Genomic DNA, 18542 nt, shown 5'->3' with positions numbered 1-18542 from the left:
GGGCTAGATTGGGCCAGACATCTCAACACCATTGAATGATAGCAGTGTAACATAAACTCAAATCCAGTGTCTTTTTTTGGGAAGTCTACTCCCATGCACCTCTTCACACCCACACATGGGTATACACTTCCTGATTTTGGCTATTTGCTGTTGTACTCCTCCTTCTCCTCATCTTCATCCTCCACCACCATATCACCAGGGTTACTGTGGTCCATGATAACAACACCCACATAATTTTTTTTAAAGGGGTTTATGATGCCTGTAAAAAAAATTGGTATACAGTGTGCTCATGTATACCCCTCAGGGCTAATTTTTTGTCAGCCCATATACTTAGTGCATAGGCATTACAAGTCTAGGAGGCCCGTTCCTTTCTAATTGGAGCAATTTTTATTAGGCCCTCCTCCACTTCTCTTCCAAGGAGCATTGGAGTGCCTCCAAATTTTTGGTAGCCCTTGCATTCACTGCATAGGCAAACACTATGGGAGACCCACTTCCTAATAATGGGAACATTTTTTCATGAGGCCCTCCTCTACGTCTCTTCAAAGGGGCATTGGAATGCCTTCAAATTTTTGGCAGCCCTTGCATTCACTACATAGGCAAATAGTATGGGAGACCCAGTTCCAAATAACAGGAACATTGTTTTCAGGAGGCCCTCCTGTATGTCTCTTCAAAGGGGCATTGGGGTGCATCCAAATTTTGGTCAGCCCTGCCACTCATTGCATACTCAATAACAGTATAGGAGACCCAACATACAGACCATGATGGGGATGAGATGCCCATGCGTACAAGGATGGTGATGAGGAACCATGCATACCAGAAAAGGAATGAGACAGCCATGCATACAAGGATAGTGATGAGGAGCCATGCATACAACAACAGGGATGAGATGGCCATGCATACAAGGATGGGGGTGAGGAACCATGTATACAAGAATAGGGATGAGGAACCATGCATACAAGAATAGAAAGGAGGTGGCCATGCATACAAGGATGGGGATGAGGAACCATGCATACAAGGATGGGGATAGGGAACCATGCATACCAGGATAGGGATGAGATGGCCAAGCACAAAAGGATGGGGATGAGCAGCCATGCATACAAGGTTAGGGATGAGGAGGAACCTTGCATACAATGATAGGGATGGAATGGCCATGCATGCAAGGATGGGGATGAGGAACCATGCATACAAGGATAGGAATGAGATGACCATGCATACAAGGATGGGGATGAAGAACCATGCATACAATGATTGGGATGAGGGGGCAATGCATACTTGGCTTATACTAGAGTTAAAGGGACACTGTCACCCCCTCCAGCCGTTATAAACTAAAAGAGCCACCTTGTGCAGCAGTAAAGCTGCATTCTACCAAGGTGGCTCTTTTAGTTTTTGTTGCTGTTATTCCCAAAATAAAGTGTTTTATAACTTCTCCAAAATACCTTTCTTTAGACCTGGAGGCAGGTCTGAACCCCCCTCTTTGAAGCACCAAACTGCCGTCAGTCATATCTTCTGGGGCGCTGGTCGCCGCCCCCTCAGCGCTGTTTTCCTCAGAAATCCGGCGCCTGCGCTGTGCTCTTCTGCCTTGGGCAGGCACATTGAGCATTGGCCGCCTGACCTCACCTGCTAGGTTGCAGACTGCGCCTGTGCGGGCAGTGCGGCCACCCAGCTACTGAATCCCCGCCCCGCAGTGTGTTATGCATTATGCACAGTGTGGGGCTGGAAGGCGGGGGACCTGGGGGAGCGTCTGACAAGCGCAGTGCACATGCCCAGGAATCCCAGCCCCGCACTGGGCATAATGCATAACACACTGCGGGGCGGGGATTCAGTAGCTGGGTGGCTGCACTGCCCGCACAGGCGCAGTCTGCAACCCAGCAGGTGAGGTCAGACGGCCAATGCTCAATGCGCCTGCCCAAGGCAGAAGAGTACAGTGCAGGCACCGGATTTCCGAGGAAAACAGCACTGAGGGGGCGGCGACCAGCGCCCCAGAAGATATGACTGACGGCAGTTTGGCGCTTCAAAGAGGGGGGTTCAGACCTGCCTCCAGGTCTAAAGAAAGGTATTTCAGAGAAGTTATAAAACGCTTTATTTTGGGAATAACAGCAACAAAAACTAAAAGAGCCACCTTGGTAGAATGTAGCTTTACTGCTGCACAAGGTGGCTCTTTTAGTCTATAACGGCTTGAGGGGGTGACAGTGTCCCTTTAATAAGTTTTTCCAGTTTTTCGTGGCAAAATTAGGTGCCTTGGCTTATACTCGGTTCGGCTTATAGACAAGCATATACAGTATCCCTTTTTTGTAAAACAAATAATCTTAAAATTTAATCTTAAAACAGCCAGCAGCAATATCCTGGAGTGAACGGTTGTTAACTTCGACATTTAAAAAAGTGATAGAACATGAACTTTTTTAAATTTTTTTTTTAATGCTGTCTTCCCAATGAACAAACATGCAACGCACTTTAAAATGCTAGTTTCCAAAATAGGTACAGTATGTGTACTGTAAGTTCATGCCTGGTAACAAAAATACAGCAATAACATGTAATATGGTCATGAAGATATTCAAAAATGTAAATGCATCCATGATAAAATATTTAAAAAATACACTCCTGGTACTTCCCCAAAAATGTTCAGGATAAGAAAAACTCTTCAGTTTTGTGTTCCAAAACCGAGCACATCATACGAGCATGAGCACATACAGTTCCTTACCTGGGGTACAAAAGCCTAGGTTTCAGGCATTTGTTTACTAGCAAATTTAAGGCATAAGGTATTAACCCCTTAGTGACAGACCCAATTTGCAGCTTAATGACCAGTCAAATTTTTAGGTTATGTGTCCACGTTGCTCGGAAGGGAAGGAGCACCATTTGACTTTTTGAATGAAGAATTGACTGAAATTGAGATCGGACACCATGTCGCATTTGGAGAGCCCAAACAAGTGACACCATTTTGGAAACTAGACCCCTTATGTAACCTATCTAGATGTGTGGTCAGCACTTTGAACCCCCAAGTGCTTCACAGATCTTTATAACGCAGAGCACATCAGAGGCTCTTCAAATGTGACAAGACAACCATAGATCATTAAAATCATTAAAATCTGAATTCCAAAACATCACTCCTTCCTTTCTGAGCCCTAACATGCACCCAAACAGTAGTTTTCACCCACATATATGGGGTATCTGCATATTTAGAAGAAATTGCACAAATTTTAGAGTACATTTTCTCCTGTTGCTCAAGTGAAAGTGCCAAACTTGGTGCTAAACAAACATTTTTGTGGGGAAAATGTGATTTTTTTATTTTCACGGCTTAATGTTCTATATTTCTTTGAAACACCTGAGGGTTCAAAATTCTCACCAATCATCTAGTTATGTTCGTTGCTTGACAGGTCTAGTTTCCAAAATGGTGTCACATGGGGGAGATTTCTACTGTTTATGCACAACAGGGACTCTACAAATGCGACATGGCATCTGCTAATGATTACAGCAAATTTTGCATTCAAAATTTCAAATGCCACTCTGAGCACTGCAGTGCATCCAAACAGTAGTTTTTCCCCACATATGGGGTACTGGCATGCTCAGGAGAATTGCATAACAAATTTTGGGGTCCATTTTCTCCCACTACCCTTATGAAAATAAAAAAATTGGGTCTAAATAAAAAATGTTGCAAAAAAAGTTAAATGTTCAATTTTTCCTGCAATATTGCTTAAGTTTCTGTGAAGAACCTGAAGGGTAAATAAACTTATTGAATATGGTTTTGAGCACCTTTGGTGCTGCAGTTTTCAGAATGGTGTCACTTTTTGCTATTTTCTGTCATACAGACCACTCAAAGTCACTTCAAATGTGATGGGATCCCTAAAAAAATTGTTTATAAATTGTAAATTGGTCAATTTTTAACCCATCTAACTTCCAAACAAAAAATATGTTTCTAAAATTGTGCTGATGTAAAGTAGACATATGAGAAATGTTATTTATTAACTATTTTGTGTTACATAACTCTCTAAGTTAAGGGCATAAAATTACAATTTTGAAAATTGCAAAATGTTCAAGATTTTCCCCATATTTCTGATTTTTTAATGAATAAACACAAGTCATATAGAAGAAATTTTGATAATATTATGAAGTAGAATTAGGCATGAGCGCTCTTTAGAGAGCCAATGAGCATGCAGGGATTGTCTTCCACACACTGTAATGCAGCAGCCATGTTGATTGTGGCATTACAGTGATTGGCTGGCCGCACAGCATCATCAGGTCTATATCAGACCTGGCACCGCCATGCTCATCACAGTCTACTCTGGAATCAGGCAGTGTAGAGAGAGGTGCTGCTGAGCTAGGATGAGATTTGCTTGTTTTTATGTTAGTGCAGGTATACCACAATAAATTATACACATATCCATCTCAACTAACAGTCCTTCTGAGGACTAATCCAGCTGCATAGATATCCGTGCTATGCAGGAAGGCAGTGTATGTGGCAGACTGCAGTGCATATAGCAAGAGGATCCATTCCAGTTCTGTCTGCTGCTGCTTTTACAGATATTTCTAAACATAGCCCCAGATATCAGGGCCAGTAATATTTTTTTTTTATTATAATCCTGATTATTTGCTTAAAAATCAATCCAGAGAACATTGTTTTTGTGCTCCATTTGCTTTTTGGCACTGCAGAAAACAGCCAGATCCTTTCCATATTACAGCACAAAAAATCCATCTATTTCAAACTGTGGTTTGTCCGTTACAGGGATCACATATAAGTGCGTTCAAAATTCTGCCATTTCTGGCCTCCATTTAAATTTTGTTGCAATGTGTTAGTGAAGTTATTGACACCAGCTTACTGTTAAAAATAGTTACCTACAGGCCATCTATTTAAAACTGTGGATTGTCCGTCACATGGATCACATATAAGTGCGCTCAAAATTCTGCCATTTCTGGCCTCCATTTATATTTTGTTGCAGTGTCTTAGCGAAGTTATTTACATCAGTTTGCTGTTAAAAATAGTTACCTACAGGCCAGCTATTTAAAACTTGAATCTAACCCATACTGTATAATATGCCTTTTTAATGATGCTTGAAATAAAAACTTCAACTAAGGAACAATTCTGGTGCTTGTAGATATTTATTACACTTGTGTGGTGCAGAGTTGCCCACAGGGAATGTCACCATCTGAACCATGGGGGTACTTGCTGTATGGATACTAGGGGCAGAACAACTGGCTGCCTCTCGCCCCCATACACTACACCTCATAAATACGTCATACACTAGGACCGATCCACATGAAAGCTGCTGAGCAAACTAAAATCGTCCGGGGATAACCGCAGACTTGTAAGAGGAAAGAAAGATGTGCAAGAATAACTGCTCTAAAGAATAGGGTTTCAATATTAGAGTCCAAATGAAGAACTCTCCCTCCCCTTATACATACTGTGACCTCACACATGCACTCTCTGAACTTGATCTATTCCTCTACGAAAATGCAGACAGAGCCATTCGTTGGTCTCAACAATGCTTTTATGTCCTTAGAAATAAAAATAATCCCATTCTTGCCGAACGGCTCAAATACCTCCCGACACCTTGTACTCCTATGCGTCTGCGCTCTGCCAAAGGCTTATTTTTCCGATCCACAACTAACTATTCTCCAGTTTAAACAGCAACTTGAACATTTATGCTATGACACCTCTTCAATTAATGCACAAAAAAATAAAAGCTTTCCAAACCTCTACCCCTCAACCAACCTTTGGCCCTAATATGATTGAACTTCTAAATTAAGATATCTCTCCCTCTGAAATAGAAATGCTATTCCAAATTTTAAGATCAACAAAAAAACAGGCTCTGATGGGTTCACAGCCTTTACTACAAGAAATATGCATCTGTTCTACTCTCTCATCTCACTACCTTTTTTATTCATTAAAAGATGGTCATAGGCCATGGGCAACCTCTTTAATGGCTACAATATCTATGATTCCTGAACCAAAATCACATCAAACATTACGGTGTAATTAGAGACCAATAGCCCTGATCAACATAGACCTCAAACTCTTAGGGTACTGTCACACAGTGCAATTTTGATCGCTACGACAGTACGATTCATGACGTTCTAGCGATATCGTTACGATATCGCAGTGTCTGACACGCAGCAGCGATCAGGGACCCTGCTGAGAATCGTACGTCGTAGCAGATCGTTTGGAACTTTCTTTCGTCGCTTGATCACCCGCTGACATCGCTGGATCGTTGTGTGTGACACCGATCCAGCGATGTGTTCGCTTGTAACCAGGGTAAACATCGGGTAACTAAGCGCAGGGCCGCGCTTAGTAACCCGATGTTTACCGTGGTTACCAGCGTAAACGTAAAAAAACCAAACAGTACATACTTACATTCCAGTGTCTGTCCTCCGGCGTCTCAGCTTCTCTGCACTGTGAGCGCCTGCCGGCCGGAAAGCGAGCACAGCGGTGACGCGGTGACGTCACCGCTGTGCTTTCCGGCTATGGTGCTTACACAGTGGAGAGAAGCAGAATGCCGGGGGACAGACACTGGAATGTAAGTATGTACTGTTTGTTTTTTTTACGTTTACGCTGGTAACCAGGGTAAACATCGGGTTACTAAGCGCGGCCCTGCGCTTAGTAACCCGATGTTTACCCTGGTTACCCGGGGACTTCGGCATCGCTTCAGCGCCGTGATTGCAACGTGTGACCGCAGTCTACGACGCTGGAGCGATAATCATACGACGCTGCGACGTCACGGATCGTGCCGTCGTAGCGATCAAAATTGCACTGTGTGACAGTACCCTTAGCAATTTTATCTCAACATCTAAATTCAGGTCTGTGATCTCTCATGCACAATAAACAGGTTGGTTTTGTGCCCCATAGGCAAGCATTTGATAATATCTGGAGGGTTTCTCAATTTCTGCATCAATGCAAACAACACAACATTGAAAGTATGCTACTATAATTTGATATTAAATAGCCATTGATTCTCATGGCCATATCTATTTGCAATCTTGCAGAAATAGAAATTCCCTGATCAATTTCTTTCATGGATCTATGCCTTTTATAGTTCCCCTTCGGCCTATGTCTGCTATAACGGTTTCTCCTCGTGTCCTATCAAAAGAGGTGCCCATAAGCAATGCCCCCTATCACCACTACTATTTCTCCTAGCAATGGAGCCATTGGCAATTCTCCTTCATCTCCTTCATCTCAACCCAAATATACAAAGTATTGAAATTGCTTAAATTTCCCACCAACTTTTTATCTTTGCAGATGACATGCTACTTCTTTTAACTGCCCCACAATCTACTTTGCCAGCCCTACTCCACTCTTTTAATGAGTTTGAATACATATCAGCCCTGCAGATAAACCATTCAAAATCACACGCCATGAATATATCCCTTCCTGCAACCATTATCCCACAGCTCAAACAAGATTTTCCCTTTCAATGGACCACCAATCACCTCGAATATCTAGGTGTAAACTCAACAGCTAACTTAAGGTACCTTCACACTGACCAACTTAACAACAATATATCGCTATCCGTGACGTTGCCGCAGCGATCGGCATCGTTGTCTTGATGGCTGCAGCGTCGCTAAATGTGACGGTACCTTTAGAGTCCCTTTTCTCTGCCAATTATCCTCAAATGCTTTGCAAATTTAGTTCAAACCTTCAGAATTGGGAGAAGCTGCATCTCTCTTGGCTATGTCGAATACAGGGGGTTAAGATTACTTTTCTCCCCAGAATACTCTATTTATTCCATGTATTGCCTATCCCTGTTCCATCATGCTATCTCAAAATAGCAGGTCTAGTTAACACTTGTTTGGAAGTGTTATATTGCCTTGCGCAGGCGTGTACTCCGGAGGACAGAGAATGAACTTCAATCCAATATTGCGGCCAGCATGCAGCCAGCGGGTAAGGAAAGGGTGAATCAAACACCCGAAAACCCCGCCCATATGACCCAAAACTGGTCCCGCCAAATTCAGGTGACAGGTTTCCTTTAAACACAGGTTGTAATGTAACAAAATAGTTAAAAAACACATGGGGATTAATACTTTCACAAGCCACTGTGCATTCATGTAGCCTAATAATTGTAGCTTTATTTTCCCACTACAAATTTAATGATAAGCATACTATATCTAAATCCAGCAGACATCAGTTGCATGCTTCATACAATAAATCCACACTGATTATTTTCCTTTTGAAACCCATCTGAGTAAAGTACTGGTTATTTCAAAAACTTTGAGGGAGGTAAACCATTAAATGAATCTTGATAAATGTGCCATTGATTTAGATGAGGCTACTTAAACTATATAGCAGAGATTTAATGATGCCTCACTTGTCCAAGAAAATTCAATCAAGTATATTCTGTCCTGTAATTTAAGGCACAAGAGTGTAAGTGGAGCAAAAATGGTAACTACATGATATTTACTTCACAGTATGTTGTGATTTCTGTGTCTTTTGCAAACAAAATAGAGATGACTGAATCTTTTGAAGTTCAAATACAACAGTTCTGTTGAAATATATCATAAAAAATGTAATTTGAAATAAATAAATTTTCTGCAAATTGCAATACTGCAAAGCTTTTGATTGTCCCAAATACATGTGTGTAACATTCTGAGATCTACATCCAGCCACTTAAAACCTCAATATCACAAACGCAGCCATAGTAATGTCAAAATAACCTTACCAGAGAAGCAGATGGTAAATGTTAGTAACAAATTGTCCAATTAATAACAGCCCACTGACAGAATTATACAGTTTTTATTTAATAAAAAAACTGTCCAAAAATTATCACTCACTTGTAAGCAGATGACTGTTATGCGCAATACATTTTTCAGAATATATTTAGCTTTTGAAGTTGTTGTCAACAGTAACAACATCCTTCTGTAACTGAGCTGATGAATATGTTATATATTTTATTAATGTCTTCCATTTTTTTTATCCACTAGTACACATGCAAGAGGCAAAGCAGACCAACTATGGCCTTCATTTTGTAGTGCTCCTGCCCATACTGCTGGAGCTAAAATACAGGTGTGCAAAAACAGACATGCACAGTTAGATGTTGGCATTTCTTTTTCTAATTTTGCTAACAAAATTCAAACACCTTCCCAAGAAATGTGATAAGTGCTAGATAGGTTCATGTCCAAAAGGTCAACACCTGCAACAGTATATTGCATTGATATGGTGTGTACAGATGTAAAATTTGTCTAATGAAGCAATTGCACAAAACCCGAAATTACTGGTGACTAGTGTTGAGCATTCCGATGCTGCAAGTATCGGGTATCGGCCGATACTTGCTGTATCGGAATTTCCGATACCGAGATCCGATATTTTTGTGATATCGGGTATCGGTATCGAAACAACATTAATGTAAAAATGTGTAAAAGAAAGAATTAAAATAAAAAATATCGCTATACTCACCTGTCCGACGCAGCCTGGACCTCAGCGAAGGAACCGGCAGCGTTGTTTGTTTAAAATTCGCGCTTTTACTTGGTTACGTGAATTCCCGGCTTGTGATTGGTCAGGGCGGCCATGTTGCCGGGACGCGGACCAATCACAGCAAGCCGTGACGAAATTACGTCACGGCTTGCTGTGATTGGTCCGCGTCCCGGCAACATGGACGCCATTAACCAATCACAAGCCGTGACGTCACGGGAGGCTGGACTTGCGCACTTTTTAAAAAGCGCGCGTGTCCAGCCTCCAGTGACGTCCCGGCTTATGATTGGTCACGGCGCCATGTTGCCGGGACGCGGACCAATCACAGTAAGCCGTGACGAAATTACGTCACGGCTTGCTGTGATTGGTCCGCGTCCCGGCAACATGGACACCATTAACCAATCACAAGCCGTGACGTCACGGGAGGCTGGACACGCGCGCTTTTTAAAAAGTGCGCAAGTCCAGCCTCCCGTGACGTCACGGCTTGTGATTGGTTAATGGCGGCCATGTTGCCGGGACGCGGACCAATCACAGCAAGCCGTGACGTAATTTCGTCACGGCTTGCTGTGATTGGTCCGCGTCCCGGCAACATGGCCGCCCTGACCAATCACAAGCCGGGAATTCACGTAACCAAGTAAAAGCGCGAATTTTAAACAAACAACGCTGCCGGTTCCCTCGCTGAGGTCCCGGCTGCGTCGGACAGGTGAGTATAGCGATATTTTTTATTTTAATTCTTTCTTTTACACATTTATATGGTTCCCAGGGCCTGAAGGAGAGTTTCCTCTCCTTCAGACCCTGGGAACCATCAGGGATACCGTCCGATAAATGAGTCCCATTGACTTGTATTGGTATCGGGTATCGGTATCGGATTGGATCCGATACTTTGCCGGTATCGGCCGATACTTTCCGATACCGATACTTTCAAGTATCGGACGGTATCGCTCAACACTACTGGTGACACACGTACTTTGTGTGGCAGCCAGTCAGAGTTAATTGTCTAAATACCTGGATCTTGGATTTTGTTTTGTATTTTTAAAAACTATTATTCCCCCTTTTACAAAAAGGATCATACAAGAAATTGAAACCCTCAGTACAGTTACATGTGACTAGCAAGCTCACCGTCTTTGACAAATCCTAATTTCAGATTTTTTTTTCGAAATATTGATGTGTCTTGCTGCAGCTTTCTAGTAGAATTTGAATAAAAATAAATGTGTAATTGTATTTGAAACCCATCAGGACACATTCAAGCTACACCATACTACTCATCAATCACACTGAGTCTGTCACTGCTGCTATACCTCTTTTATCTCTCTTTTATCAATATGAATCTCTATATTATTCACAGACGACTACACTCAACTTCTTTAGTACTGCAATTGTGCAACACATTACTGTCTGGAGTATTTGTCCAATGCTTTAAGGCGTAACCGTCATTTTTATTTCATAAATCAAGAGTACACATGAAAATAAGCAACTTTGTAATATATCTTATCAAATAAATCTACATCTTTCTCTGCCAAAATTAATTAGTGATTGTCAAAATTCTGAATTCTGAGGTAAAATCTGTATACAGTGAAGACAGAATGTTACATCACTGAGATAGGTGATGGCAGTTGCTACTGATAAGATTTTACAATATTGTCAGGCATCAATAAACACGCCAAAGTCAAAAGAGTAAAGCATAAATGCAACACAGGAGCAGAAACCACAGACCCAAAACAAGGAAACACAAAATTATATCTGGCAGCAACATCTCCTTTATCACCAGCTCCATAAATGTGATGGCACTTGGTGACAGATGAAGATGTTGTAGGAGCAGATCCTGGTGGAGATGTGACATTATGTCAGTAAAGATTCAACTTTATTCATCCAGATCTAATATGTGATTTAAGTGTGCCCGTAAATTTTTTGAGCAGTATGGCACTTTATATATACAGTCATGGCTAAAAGCATTAGTACCCTTGAAATTGTTCCAGAAAATGAAGTATTTCTCCAAGAAAATTATTTCAATTGCACATGTTTTTTTACATACATGTTTACTTCCTTTGTGTTTATTGGGACAAAACAAAAAAAAAGAGGAAAAAAAGGCAAATTGTTCATTATTTCTCGCAAAGTCTGAAAAGTGGGCTGTACAAAATTGTTGGCACCTTTTCAAATTTGTGGTTAAACAACTCTGCTTCAAGTATGTGATGCTAGTTCATACACACCTGTGACAAGTAACAAGTGTAGGAAATTTGAAACTCACACCTGAAACCAGATAAAAAGGGAAGTAGTTGACTCAATATTGGCAGGCTCAGGGTGCATCAGAGTAAGCGTGAACCATTCATCAACATTTGAATGAAATGAAACTCTATGGCAAAATACCTAGGAGGACTCCACTGCTGACACAGAGACATGAAATAGCTAGACTGCAGTTTCCCAAAATGTACATGAGTTAGCCAAAATCCTTCTGAGAAAGCATCTTGTGGACATATTTGACCAAGATAGAGCTTTTGGGTAAAGCACATCATTCTTCTTTTTAACAAAAATGGAATGAGTCCTACAAAGAAAAGAACACGGCACCTATAGTCTAACATGGTAGAGGTTCAAATACAGTATGTTTTGGAGTTGTTTTGCTGCATCTGGCACTGGATTCTTTGACTGTGTGCAATACATCATGAAACCTGAAGATTACCAAAATATTTTGGGTCGCAATATAGTGCCTAGTGTCAGAAAGCTGGATTTGCATCCTAGGACATGGGTCCTTCAGTAAGAATCTCAACATACTTCAAGATGCACCCAGAAATGAATGGAAACTAAGTACTGGAGAATTGTGAAGTGGCCAGCAATGAGTCTGGATCTAAATCTCATTGAACACTTGTGGAAAGATCTGAAAATTGCTGTTGGGACAAGAATGAAGTAGAATCCAAAAGTCCAATTAAGTGGTGTCAGAAACTTGTTTGATGGTTATTAGTGATGAGCTATTATACTCGGTACTCGAGATTTCCCGAGCATGCTCGGATGTCCTCCGAGTATTTGTAAGTACTTGGAGATTTAGTTTTTAGCACCACAGCTGAATGATTTACATCTGTTAGCCAGCATAAGTACATGTGGGGGTTGCCTGTTGATAGGGAATCCCCACATGTACTTATGCTGGCTAACAGATGTAAATCATTCAGCTGCGGCACTGAAAACTAAATCTCCGAGTACTTACAAATACTCGGAGGACACCCGAGCGTGCTCGGGAAATGTCGAGTACCGAGTATATTTGCTCATCACTAATGGTTATAGGAAGTGATAGATTTCAGTTATTCATGCCAAAGGGTGCCAACAATTTTGTCTAGTCCATTTTAGGGGTTTTGTGTGAAATTGTGTCCAATTTGCCTATTTTCCACTCTTTTTTTGTGTTGTTCCAAAACACACAAAGGAACTAAACATATGTTTATGTTTACATATATATGTAAATATATCCTGGCATAACGATCTCACCAAAAAACTTCGACAAGTATCCAGGGTCACGGAGCGGCGTTGGAAGAAAACACGCCTTCCAGATGACTTCACTGCCTTCAAACAAGCTACACTTGCTTTCAAATTAGCCCTCACCTCTGCTAAACAGACCTATTTCACAAACCTTGTATCTTCATTATCCTACAACCCAAAACAACTGTTCAGCACATTTAACTCTCTAATCTGCCCAGCACTGCCACCTCCAACTCCCCTCATCTCTGCTGAGGACTTTGCCACCTACTTCAAAAATAAGATTGACCAAACAAGGTAAACCTTTACTGTTCCACCACCCCAGCCACTCCATATACCAGACCTCTACCCTTCCTTAATAACCCCCCTCTCCAACATCACTGAAGGAGAGCTCACTCACCTCCTTTCCAAATCACACCTCACCACCTGTGCAGGCGACCCGATCCCTTCCCACCTGCTCCCTAACCTCACTATCATGCTCATTCCAGCCCTAACCCATCTCTTCAACCTATCCCTATCTTCTGGTACCTTCCCCTCAGCCTTCAAACATGCCACCATCACACCCATCCTCAAAAAAGCTAACCTTGACCAAACTGCTATGCCCAGTTTTTGCCCCATATCACTGCTCCCATTTGCTTCCAAACTCCTTGAGCAGTATGTCTATGCACAACTTTCCTCCCACATCTCATCTAATTCTCTCCTTGAAAACCTCCAATCTGGCTTCACCCCACCACTCCACCGAAACTGCCCTGACCAAAATTACTAATGACTTTCTCACAGCCAAATCTAACAGACAGTTCTCCATCCTCCTCCTTCTCGTCCTGTCCTCTGCCTTCTACACAGTCGACCGCTGCCTACTGCTACAGATTCTTTCTTCCCTTGGCATCAAAGACCTTGCTCTGTCCTGGATTACCTCAAACCTTTCCAACCGCACATTTAGCGTTTCTCACTCCCACACTTCTGCCTCATCCAGCCCTCTCTCTGTTGGAGTCCCTCAAGGCTCTGTCCAGGGGCCCCTAGTTTTTTCATCTATACCTTTGGCCTAGGACAACTCATAAAGTCCCATGGCTTCCAGTACCACTTGTATGCGGACGACACTCAGATCAACCTCTCTGGCCCAGATGTCACCTCTCTGCTGCCCAGAATCCCGGAGTGTCTATCAGCCATATCCTCCTTTTTCACCTCTTGCTTCCTCAATGTAGACAAAATCGAACTCATCATCTTTCCTCCATCTCACGTACCTCCCCTACCCGACCTATCTGTTATGGTAAACTATATCATGCTCTCTCCCTCACCTGAAATCCGCTGCCTCGGAGTAACTCTCGATTCTGCCCTGTCCTTCAAACGGCTCGTCCAAACGCTTGCCACCTCCTGTCACCTCCAACTCAAAAATATTGCCAGAATCTGTCCCTTCCTCAGCCCTCGATCTACTAAAACTCTTGTGCATGTCCTCATCATCTCCTGCCTCGATTACTGCAACACCCTCCTCTGTGGCCTCCCCGCTACCTCTCTTGCACCACTCCAGTCTGTCCTCGACTCTGCTACCCAACTAATCCACCTCTCTTCTTGCTACTCCCCTGTTTCTCCCCTCTGCAAATCCCTCCACTGGCTCCCAGTTCCCCAACAAATCCAGTTCAAACTATTAACACTGACCTGCAAAGCCATCCACAACCTGTCCTCTCCCTATATCTCTTAACTAATCTCCCAATATCTTCCCTCGCGTAATCTTTGATCCTCACAAGACCTCCTACTCTCCTCCACACTTATTTGTTCCTCACACAACTGCCTCCAAGATTTCTCCCGAATATCCTACATCCTCTGGAACTCCACGCCTCAACACGTCCGATTGTCCACCATCCTCGGATCCTTCACACGGAACCTGAAAACACATCTCTTCTGCCTGCACTAACCATTCTGCTTCCTCATCACCACCCGAGCTGCCGCCTCACCACCACTGGAGCTGCTGCACCCTGACCTTCTGTCTCTTCCCCATTATCCCATAGAATGTAAGTCTGCAAGGACAGGGTCCTCTCCCCTCTGTACCAGTCTGTCATTGTAAAATTTGTGTACTGTAAACAATATCTGTAACTTTTTATGTAACCCCTTCTCATGTACAGCGCCATGGAAATAATGGTACTATCTAAATAATTTTCCATATCACTGTGTAAATAAAAAAATAGAAATATTAAAATTTTTACAATGGCCACTAGACCTAACATTAAACTCAAATGTCCAGTTTCAGCAGTCTGATTATCATCACAGATGGGATTACAATGAAAGTTAACACCTGTTAATGCAGCTTAGAAATCCTCCTTATCTGTGTTTCCTTGGTCAGATTACTCTATGGACCTGCAGCAGCTGGATGTCATGGAAATGTTGTGCACACACAACTAAATCAGGTTTTAGCATAATCTTTTTTTAAATGCTTCTACGGTATCTCTCCTGAATAATACCTTATTGCACTGTTTTTCTCCTCCTAGTTATTCTTGTAAGGAAATGGTGCACAGCAATGTCCTGGACATCATTGGAGCCAATGGCTCCTGCTTTTGCATGAAGAGGCCGGGATTTCAGTGCACACGATGACAGTAAGAAGACACAATGAGGATACAGGACTGGAGTCAGTGAGGAACAGAGGGGCAAAAGAAGTCAGTGGTAAGGCAAGTATAAGTATTTTTATTTTATTTTTAACCTTTTGAAGTCCTCCCACAGTTTATCAAATTTGCATTCAGCAGGCCACTATTTGAATTAAATTGTGGGAAAGGGAATAAAAAATCAATTTTAATATATTCTCTTATCTCTAATATAGATATTAGCATGGAAAAAAAATACTATTAAAATATAAATCTGATTCAAATGATTAAGATAATGCAAAGTTAATTTTCTTATTACACATTCCCTTTAAAATATCTGCCCTACAAGATATTTCAAGACATTTCTGAATCAAAGTTAATTTTGATATGCACTGTATAATACCTAATTCTAAGCTTATGTTCACACATTTTGTATTTGCAGCAGAAAACTGCTGGAAATACTTATGTGTTGGCAGGAAAAACACAGTATTTTGCCACATTTTTTGCATGCTTCTTTTTTACTCCATTCAATAGAAAGGGAGCAAAATGCTGCAAAAACCCCAAAAGGATATCCATCCTGCAGATTTGATTTAAAATTGCTTCATATCATGTTGTTTCATATTCAGCTTAACTCTGCTGCCCAACTAATCCACCTTTCTCCTCACTACTCCTCTGTTTTTTTCCTCTGCAAATCCCTTTGCTGGCTCCCAATACCCCGACATATCCAGTTCAAACTACTAAAATTGACCTGCACAGCCATCCATAATCTGTCTCCTCCGTATATCTCCACACTAATTTCCTGAAAACACATAACCGCTGATCCTCTAAAGACCTCCTCTCCTCTACACTTACGCTCCTAACCCAATCACCTCCAAGAATTCTTCCGAGTATTCCTATCCTCTGGAATTCTGTGCCCAATACATACAACTTGAAAACCTATCTCTAGAAAGAATCATACAACTTGTACTACCCTGCTGCCACTTCACCACCACCGGAACTGCTGAAAACCCCTCAATCTACTGTCTTCTTCCCCATTTTCCTGCAGAATGTAAGCCCACAAGGGCAGGGATCTCTTTTCTGTACCAGTCTTTGATCATTAGTTTTTTTATGTAATCTATATTTGTATTTTGTATGCAACCCCTTTGCATGCACAGCAGCATGGAACCAATGGTGCTCTAAAAATAGATATAATAATAATTAATAATAAAACTAATAATATATATACAGTATAACATCAACTAATCTTCACAGTACCATCAAAGGAATAAAATAACCCATCTATCTATAAACAGAGAGGTGCTGATGGAACACTTAGCTGATTTAAATTAATTTAAATCTCCTGATCCAGATGAATTACATCCTAGGTTACTGAAATAGTTATTTTTACACCTGTGTTCCTGCCATCTTAACTACATGGGTCCGCTACTCCTGATAGTGCATTTGTTTGGAGACCTGGGCAGGTACACATCACTGCCTTTTTTCCTGCTGTGTTTTTTTGAATATTTGGAGGATTTTTAGTCCTCTTTTTGTGGCTTTGCTTTCTAGTGTGAGGACTCGTAAGCATGAGGACCCTTAGTGCGGGTTGCGAGCTTGCATATCTTGACCAAAATATCGACTAATACCTCATATATTTTTATGTGTATTTTCTGCACTTTATTTTTCAGGGTGCAGCCGGGCCCATTTTTTCTTGTAAACTGTGGTGTCTGTTCACATGGGATGCATTTGGATAACATTGGTCAGCCAGCCAGATTGAATAGTATGGGCGTCACTAATAGGCTGTTAACCTGGATGTTGTGCATTACCTGCATGTGAACAGCGCCCCATACAAGCCTCTATTGTGCAATAATATACCAAGAAACCACCTCCTCCATGGAAGGCCATGAGTGATTGTCTCATCAGTATTTTTGCTCCTGTGTTGCCGCCATCTTAACTACATGGGTCCGCTGCATCCTGATAGGAAATTTGTTTGGAGACCTGGGCAGGTAAACATCACTGCCTTTTTTCTGCTGTGTTTTTTTGAATATTTGGAGGATTTTTGGTCCTCTCTTTTTGTGGCTTTGCTTTTTAGTCCTGAAAGAGTTAGCAGAGGAAATTGCACAACCACTAGCCAGAATCTTTGAAGATTAGAGAAAGGCAAATATTGTCCCTATCTTCAAAACAGAAAAAAAGATTGAGCCAGCAAGTTACAGGCTAGTGAGCCTTTCTTCTATACCAAGAAAAAATATTTGAACAAACTATTAAACAGCATGTATGTACAATACATACTTGGATAAGAGTACCATCATTAACCAGAGCCAGCATGGGTTTGTAGCAAGCAAGTCATGTCAGACGTATTCTAATTTCCTTCAATGATGGAATAACTGACTGGGTAGACCAGAAAAATGTGGTAGATATAGTATATCTTGACTTCAGCAAAGCATTTGATAAAATATTTCATACTATCATTACTGAAAAAATGACCAAGTGTGGGATTTACAAGGCTACGGTTAGGTGGATTCATAACTGGCTCAGTGATCATACCCAAAGAAGGGTGATAAATGGTTGCACATCCAATTGGAAAAGTGTTTTAAGTGGTGTACCACAAGGAACTGTCCGGGCCCCAGTGTTGTTCAATATTTTTGGAAATGATCTAGATACCTAGTAGGGATAGCAAACATTAGAGAAGACAGACAAATAATTCAAAAGGATCTAGCATACCCCCAGCAACATAGCACGTGGACAAAAGATGCGCCATCACTCCAACCCGACACACAGGTCATAACCTTGGCGACCAACCGTCACTCTACGTGGACATACCACTCCTTTATTTCCTCTGAGTCACTATATTTTGAGGGATATCTACAATATTGAACCAGCATATTCTGATGAAGGCCCAATAATGGGCCGAAGACTTTAAACTATACATTGTCTGGATGCAAAACAAATTAACACAAAATAATATTTTCAAAGCTTTGGGTGCCAAGTTTATTTTGACTATTGACCCACTGACAAATCGGTCATGCTGGAGGATGTTGCGGGCAGCAGAAGTTCGTCTCTCACATGTGCTCAGGGTGAACCTTCTCTCATCAATAAAGAATACAGGGTGCCAATGTCACATCTACCAATCTTGGTGTTCTCTTGCAAAT

The sequence above is a fragment of the Ranitomeya variabilis genome, chromosome 3 (assembly GCF_051348905.1).
Source record: "Ranitomeya variabilis isolate aRanVar5 chromosome 3, aRanVar5.hap1, whole genome shotgun sequence".
Lineage (NCBI taxonomy): Eukaryota > Metazoa > Chordata > Amphibia > Anura > Dendrobatidae > Ranitomeya > Ranitomeya variabilis.
This window is presented reverse-complemented; position numbering follows the sequence as displayed.